The following is an 8,238-nucleotide window of genomic DNA, read 5'->3' as shown; positions in this document are numbered from 1 at the left end:
TCATTTCTGGCCAGCATTGCACCATTTCATCATTTCATTTCAGAGAGCCCCCAGTCCATTTCATTTCAGGCCAGCATTGCACCATTTCACCTGGTCTCATTTCAGAGAGCCCCCAGTCCATTTCATTTCAGGCCAGCATTGCACCATTTGATCATTTCATTTCAGAGAGCCCCCATACCGTTTCATTTCTGGCCAGCATTGCACCATTTCACCTGGTCTCATTTCAGAGTGCCCCCAGTCCATTTCATTTCTGGCCAGCATTGCACCATTTGATCATTTCATTTCAGAGAGCCCCCAGTCCATTTCATTTCTGGCCAGCATTGCACCATTTCATCATTTCATTTCAGAGATCCCTGATACCGTTTCATTTCTGGCCAGCATTGCACCATTTGATCATTTCATTTCAGAGAGTCCCCATACCGTTTCATTTCTGGCCAGCATTGCACCATTTGATCATTTCATTTCAGAGAGTCCCCATACCGTTTCATTTCTGGCCAGCATTGCACCATTTGATCATTTCATTTCAGAGAGCCCCCAGTCCATTTCATTTCTGGCCAGCATTGCACCATTTCATCATTTCATTTCAGAGAGCCCCCATACCGTTTCATTTCAGGCCCGCATTGCACCATTTGATCATTTCATTTCAGAGAGCCCCCATACCATATAATTTCAGGCCAGCATTGCACCATTTGATCATTTCATTTCAGAGATCCCTGATACCGTTTCATTTCTGGCCAGCATTGCACCATTTCACCTGGTCTCATTTCAGAGAGTCCCCATACCGTTTCATTTCTGGCCAGCATTGCACCATTTCATCATTTCATTTCAAAGAGCCCCCATACCGTTTCATTTCTGGCCAGCATTGCACCATTTCATCATTTCATTTCAAAGAGCCCCCATACCGTTTCATTTCTGGCCAGCATTGCACCATTTGATCATTTCATTTCAGAGATCCCTGATACCGTTTCATTTCTGGCCAGCATTGCACCATTTCACCTGGTCTCATTTCAGAGAGTCCCCATACCGTTTCATTTCTGGCCAGCATTGCACCATTTGATCATTTCATTTCAGAGAGCCCCCAGTCCATTTCATTTCTGGCCAGCATTGCACCATTTGATCATTTCATTTCAGAGAGCCCCCAGTCCATTTCATTTCTGGCCAGCATTGCACCATTTGATCATTTCATTTCAGAGATCCCTGATACCGTTTCATTTCTGGCCAGCATTGCACCATTTGATCATTTCATTTCAGAGAGCCCCCAGTCCATTTCATTTCAGGCCAGCATTGCACCATTTGATCATTTCATTTCAGAGAGTCCCCATACCATTTCATTTCAGGCCAGCATTGCACCATTTGATCATTTCATTTCAGAGAGCCCCCATACCGTTTCATTTCTGGCCAGCATTGCACCATTTCATCATTTCATTTCAGAGATCCCTGATACCATTTCATTTCAGGCCAGCATTGCACCATTTGATCATTTCATTTCAGAGAGCCCCCATACCGTTTCATTTCTGGCCAGCATTGCACCATTTGATCATTTCATTTCAGAGAGCCCCCAGTCCATTTCATTTCAGGCCAGCATTGCACCATTTGATCATTTCATTTCAGAGAGCCCCCAGTCCATTTCATTTCAGGCCAGCATTACACCATTTGATCATTTCATTTCAGAGAGCCCCCAGTCCATTTCATTTCAGGCCAGCATTGCACCATTTGATCATTTCATTTCAGAGAGCCCCCATACCGTTTCATTTCTGGCCAGCATTGCACCATTTCACCTGGTCTCATTTCAGAGTGCCCCCAGTCCATTTCATTTCAGGCCAGCATTGCACCATTTGATCATTTCATTTCAGAGAGCCCCCAGTCCATTTCATTTCTGGCCAGCATTGCACCATTTGATCATTTCATTTCAGAGAGCCCCCAGTCCATTTCATTTCTGGCCAGCATTGCACCATTTGATCATTTCATTTCAGAGAGCCCCCATACCGTTTCATTTCTGGCCAGCATTGCACCATTTGATCATTTCATTTCAGAGATCCCTGATACCGTTTCATTTCTGGCCAGCATTGCACCATTTGATCATTTCATTTCAGAGAGCCCCCAGTCCATTTCATTTCAGGCCAGCATTGCACCATTTGATCATTTCATTTCAGAGAGTCCCCATACCATTTCATTTCAGGCCAGCATTGCACCATTTGATCATTTCATTTCAGAGAGCCCCCATACCATTTCATTTCAGGCCAGCATTGCACCATTTGATCATTTCATTTCAGAGAGCCCCCATACCATATAATTTCTGGCCTGCATTGCACCATTTGATCATTTCATTTCAGAGATCCCTGATACCATTTCATTTCAGGCCAGCATTGCACCATTTGATCATTTCATTTCAGAGAGTCCCCATACCATTTCATTTCAGGCCAGCATTGCACCATTTGATCATTTCATTTCAGAGAGTCCCCATACCATTTCATTTCAGGCCAGCATTGCACCATTTGATCATTTCATTTCAGAGAGCCCCCATACCATATAATTTCTGGCCAGCATTGCACCATTTGATCATTTCATTTCAGAGATCCCTGATACCATTTCATTTCAGGCCAGCATTGCACCATTTGATCATTTCATTTCAGAGAGCCCCCATACCGTTTCATTTCTGGCCAGCATTGCACCATTTGATCATTTCATTTCAGAGAGCCCCCAGTCCATTTCATTTCAGGCCAGCATTGCACCATTTGATCATTTCATTTCAGAGAGCCCCCAGTCCATTTCATTTCAGGCCAGCATTACACCATTTGATCATTTCATTTCAGAGAGCCCCCAGTCCATTTCATTTCAGGCCAGCATTGCACCATTTGATCATTTCATTTCAGAGAGCCCCCATACCGTTTCATTTCTGGCCAGCATTGCACCATTTCACCTGGTCTCATTTCAGAGTGCCCCCAGTCCATTTCATTTCAGGCCAGCATTGCACCATTTGATCATTTCATTTCAGAGAGCCCCCAGTCCATTTCATTTCTGGCCAGCATTGCACCATTTGATCATTTCATTTCAGAGAGCCCCCAGTCCATTTCATTTCAGGCCAGCATTGCACCATTTGATCATTTCATTTCAGAGAGCCCCCATACCGTTTCATTTCTGGCCAGCATTGCACCATTTCACCTGGTCTCATTTCAGAGAGCCCCCATACCGTTTCACTTCTGGCCAGCATTGCACCATTTCACCTGGTCTCATTTCAGAGAGCCCCCAGTCCATTTCATTTCTGGCCAGCATTGCACCATTTGATCATTTCATTTCAGAGAGCCCCCAGTCCATTTCATTTCAGGCCAGCATTGCACCATTTGATCATTTCATTTCAGAGAGCCCCCATACCATTTCATTTCTGGCCAGCATTGCACCATTTCACCTGGTCTCATTTCAGAGAGCCCCCAGTCCATTTCATTTCAGGCCAGCATTGCACCATTTGATCATTTCATTTCAGAGAGCCCCCATACCGTTTCATTTCTGGCCAGCATTGCACCATTTGATCATTTCATTTCAGAGAGCCCCCACACCGTTTCATTTCAGACCAGCATTGCACCATTTGATCATTTCATTTCAGAGAGCCCCCAGTCCATTTCATTTCAGGCCAGCATTGCACCATTTGATCATTTCATTTCAGAGAGCCCCCATACCGTTTCATTTCAGGCCAGCATTGCACCATTTGATCATTTCATTTCAGAGAGCCCCCAGCCCATTTCATTTCAGGCCAGCATTGCACCATTTGATCATTTCATTTCAGAGAGCCCCCAGTCCATTTCATTTCAGGCCAGCATTGCACCATTTGATCATTTCATTTGAGAGAGCCCCCAGTCCATTTCATTTCAGGCCAGCATTGCACCATTTGATCATTTCATTTCACAGAGCCCCCAGTCCATTTCATTTCAGGCCAGCATTGCACCATTTGATCATTTCATTTCAGAGAGCCCCCATACCATTTCATTTCAGGCCAGCATTGCACCATTTGATCATTTCATTTCACAGAGCCCCCATACTGTTTCATTTCTGGCCAGCATTGCACCATTTGATCATTTCATTTCAGAGAGCCCCACTCCGTTTCATTTCTGGCCAGCATTGCACCATTTCACCTGGTCTCATTTCAGAGAGCCCCCATACCGTTTCATTTCAGGCCAGCATTGCACCATTTGATCATTTCATTTCAGAGAGCCCCCAGTCCATTTCATTTCTGGCCAGCATTGCACCATTTCACCTGGTCTCATTTCAGAGAGCCCCTACACCGTTTCATTTCAGGCCAGCATTGCACCATTTCACCTGGTCTCATTTCAGAGAGCCCCCACACCATTTCAATTCTGGCCAGCATTGCACCATTTGATGATTTCATTTCAGAGAGCCCCCAGTCCATTTCATTTCAGGCCAGCATTGCACCATTTCGCCTGGTCTCATTTCAGAGAGCCCCCATACTGTTTCATTTCAGGCCAGCATTGCACCATTTCACCTGGTCTCATTTCAGAGAGCCCCACACCAGTTCATTTCAGGCCAGCATTGCACCATTTCACCTGGTCTCATTTCAGAGAGCCCCCACATCGTTTCATTTCAGGCCAGCATTGCACCATTTCACCTCTTGTCATTTCAGAGGGCCCCCACACCACTTCATTTCAGGCCAGCATTGCAACATTTCACCTCTTATCAGTCCAGAGAGCCCCCACAACCAGTTCATTTCAGGCCAGCATTGCTCCATTTCACCTGGTCTCATTTCAGAGAGCCCCACACCACTTCATTTCAGGCCAGCATTGCACCATTTCACCTGGTCTGATTTCAGAGAGCCCCACACCATTTCATTTCAGGCCAGCATTGCAATGTTTCGTCTCTTCGTTTCAGAGAGCCCCGCGTCGTTTCGTCAACAGAAAATCCTGCTAAAAATACCTGCTTTTTCTGTGGATAGTCAAGAGTGTTACCAATTGCTACATAAGAAGCTTTGCAATTGCCCCCGTTGGATCTGTCCTGTTAAATACCAAGGCTTCCGTAATGTAAAAACGAATTCCAAATACGGTAACGCACGGCTTGAAAACATCTATGAAATGTGTAACGATTGCTCAGGAACGGGGGGTCTTCGTTTGTGCCGCGAGGGTCGTCGCTTTGCTTTGGGCTTTTTTACGTCATCTGGGATTTTTTGGCTCCTTAGTTTACATGCCGATAGGAACCGTTTTCCCCCTCGCCCGCCGATTGCGCAACACATACCCTACGACTGAAAACCGACTGAAAAAATAAAACAACTGTTTACATCGACAGGAAAGAATGGGATCGATTGCTAAGTAGATACTTCGCAGCCGCCGAGCCGCGCCGAGCCGAGCCGAGCCGAGCCGCGCCGAGCCGCCGAGCCGCGCCGAGCCGAGCCGCCGAGCCGCGCCGAGCCGCCGAGCCGCGCCGAGCCGCCGAGCCGCGCCGAGCCGCCGAGCCGCGCCGAGCCGAGCCGCCGAGCCGCGCCGAGCCGAGCCGCCGAGCCGCGCCGAGCCGAGCCGCCGAGCCGCGCCGAGCCGAGCCGCCGAGCCGCGCCGAGCCGCGCCGAGCCGAGCCGCGCCGAGCCGAGCCGCGCCGAGCCGCGCCGAGCCGCGCCGCCGAGCCGCGCCGAGCCGCGCCGAGCCGAGCCGCCGAGCCGCGCCGAGCCGAGCCGCCGAGCCGCGCCGAGCCGAGCCGCCGAGCCGCGCCGAGCCGAGCCGCCGAGCCGCGCCGAGCCGAGCCGCCGAGCCGCGCCGAGCCGCGCCGAGCCGAGCCGCCGAGCCGCGCCGAGCCGAGCCGCCGAGCCGCGCCGAGCCGAGCCGCCGAGCCGAGCCGCCCTTTTAGGGGAAGAAAACCCTCTCGTTTGCCTGAGAGCGCCGAGGCGACTCGCCCCGAGACTATAAATCCAACTACAATCCTCTCCTCTCTATAGAGATATTCAGGAATGGTATTCATTGCGACGGTAAAGAGGCTCTGAAGTTACCCCCCCCCCCCCCACCGGATCTCCTCTCTGAGATGCAAGTGATGCCGGAACGGAAAAGCGATTTGCGCGTAGAGCAAAGCCAATTTTGGCAACGTACCTACCAAAGGGGAATCGATTGAAAGCGGCGGACTTACGCTGAGCGGTCGGGGGGGCGTCTCTTGCCGCCGCGCGTGGGAAGCGCCCCGCCGGCCTCCGCTCGGAAGGTTTTCCGTTCCGAGAAAAACCAACCCGACGCCGAAACCGGTGAGTGTTCAAAAACCCTACAACGCAAAGGAAAATCCGTGAGCTGTTGTGTACTAGAGATACGCACTGTAAGTTTACGTCTTTCAGAACCCCATGCAGCGCATTTCAAAGCCTCTTTTCAGACAAATTAATACCAGACTGCTGCGCCTAGTTAAACAGCAGAGCTATGAAGTTGCAAGAGAGGGGTGTCAGGGTTAGCTGGCCTCTTAGGGATTTTAATCCCCTCCGAGAACGTGCAAGCGTTTCCAATGAGCTGCTACGTAAGAACCCCCGAGAGCGGCAGAGGCTGGCGCTTACCTGGAAGGGAGCCCGAGGAAACCGGGAAGAATCTGAGCGAGGAGCTGAGCCCCGCCAAGCCCCCAACGTGCCGGTTCCTTCCGCCTCGCCTCGGGGAGCCCCGCGCCGGTTCCGTCCGGTTCCGTTCGCCTCGGTTCGCCTCTCCTCGTCTCGGGGGGCCCCGCGGGTGAGCTGCCGCGGGGAGTTTGAGTCGCCGCCGGCTGAGGCGAGGAAAAATCTTTTCCTTCGCTGAAAGCGCTATGCCGACTCACCCTAAAACTGAAACTTTCCTGTTTACATGGATAGTAAAGAAGAGGGTCAATTGCTATATGAAAACCTTTGCAGTCTCCCCCATTGGAATGCTTAGTGGAACCCCCTGGTTCCACCCCGAGGGCTCTTACCTGTGGCAGCGATTTGCCTTTCTCCCTTGTGGGACGCCCCCTTAGGGCTTACACGTTACCCCTTTCCCTTGCCAGCAGTCCTTTTCCTGCCTGAAGGCTCTTGTCTCTTCCTGGGGTGATCTGACTGAGTTAAAAGAGCTCTGCCTGAGAAGCCTCTAAGGGGGCGCCCGGAGAGGTCCTGCACCTCGGCGGGCCCCGCGGCCCGACGGAGAGGGGTCCCGCCGCGGTCCTCGGAAACCGATCTGGGGGAAAAGACGAACGCCACGGCTCGGGTAACTGCCGGAGTTCTATAGGGCTCGCTACAGCCCTGGACGGCTGTGGGATCTCTCCTAAAGGTCTTGGAGCCGAGCGGTTTCACAAACTCACCTTACTTCTGTGAAAGAGGAGGTTGGACTATTTCCCAGAAGTCTGCTGCACGTTTTCCGGGTTTCTGCAGATAGTTTTCCTCCTTTTCTTACCAGCGACTTATGTGAAGTCTTAGGGCTTTTAATCCCCTCCTAGAACATTCAGGCGTATCGAACCTTCGGAGCACCTACACGGGAACCGCGGACAGCGACAGAGGCTGGCACTAACCTGGTGCGGAGCTCAGCCAGACGAAGGGAACCCACGGAAGCTAAAGGAAGACGAGCTGAGAGCAGACCTCGGCGGAGCCGGCTGGCGCCCGGGGGAGCCGAGCCCCGGCGCGCCTGGTGAGAGGCAGCCCGGCTGGGCGGAGCCGCCGTCTGTTCGGGGGAAGGAAATCCTCCGGCTTCACAGAGAGCCGAGCCGACTCGCCCTAAGACTGCCAATCTCTCCTGTTCATATAGGTAGTCAGGACTGGCACTAAGTGCCAGGTAACAAGGCTCTGAACTCACCCCCGCTGCGTCTCTTCCGTTACACACAAAGGCTGCTAGCAGGTAGAAGCCGATTGCAAGCAGAGCAAAGCAGTTTGAAAACAGAACTACGAAATGGGTCTCAAGGAATTAAAGAGGGGGAACCCTCCTCAGTGTGTGTTGGGGGGGGGATCCTTTGTTTCTTTTGCCTTTATTCTTTGTCCTGAGGTTTCTTTGGGTTTTGGTCTCTTTAATTTGAATGGAAGTAACCTCTGAGGAGAGCCCAGTGAAGCCTCCCCCCACACACAGGGGTGAGAATCCCCTACCTGGTCAGTGCTGCCCCCCGCTCTTAAGGGGCCTGCTAGCATCTAAGGTGGATCTGCGGGTATCAAAGGGGAATTCGGGCACACAGAGAGGTATATGGGGAGGCTCTGGAGGGGCTCCAAAAGGACCTTTCAGTTGGATCCAACTGAGGCCACCGCCACCAAGCCACGCCCCCCAAACTGAGGCCGCCGCCAAGCCAGCC

General features: G+C 51.3%; 1 long non-coding RNA gene across 2 annotated transcripts; it reads right to left on the bottom strand.

Moving 5' to 3' along the window:
- Window positions 1–4,415: 4,415 nt before the first annotated feature.
- Window positions 4,416–8,006, bottom strand: LOC137453360 (uncharacterized). 2 transcript variants are annotated; one of them, XR_010990344.1, is made up of 5 exons: window positions 7,267–8,006; window positions 6,901–7,142; window positions 6,521–6,789; window positions 6,115–6,240; window positions 4,416–5,245 (listed from the first exon to the last, which is right to left on the bottom strand). It is a non-coding gene; the product is annotated as an uncharacterized lncRNA (long non-coding RNA). The 2 variants fall into 2 exon arrangements; XR_010990343.1 differs by lacking the exon at window positions 4,416–5,245 and having other exon boundaries at window positions 5,996–6,240.
- Window positions 8,007–8,238: the final 232 nt, after the last annotated feature.

The sequence above is a fragment of the Melanerpes formicivorus genome, unplaced genomic scaffold (assembly GCF_026170545.1).
Source record: "Melanerpes formicivorus ecotype bairdi unplaced genomic scaffold, bMelFor1.0.p_v2 SCAF_65, whole genome shotgun sequence".
In the NCBI taxonomy this organism is placed as follows: Eukaryota; Metazoa; Chordata; class Aves; order Piciformes; family Picidae; genus Melanerpes; species Melanerpes formicivorus.
Note: the sequence above shows the minus strand (reverse complement) of the source record. Positions and strands in the feature narration are given on the sequence as shown.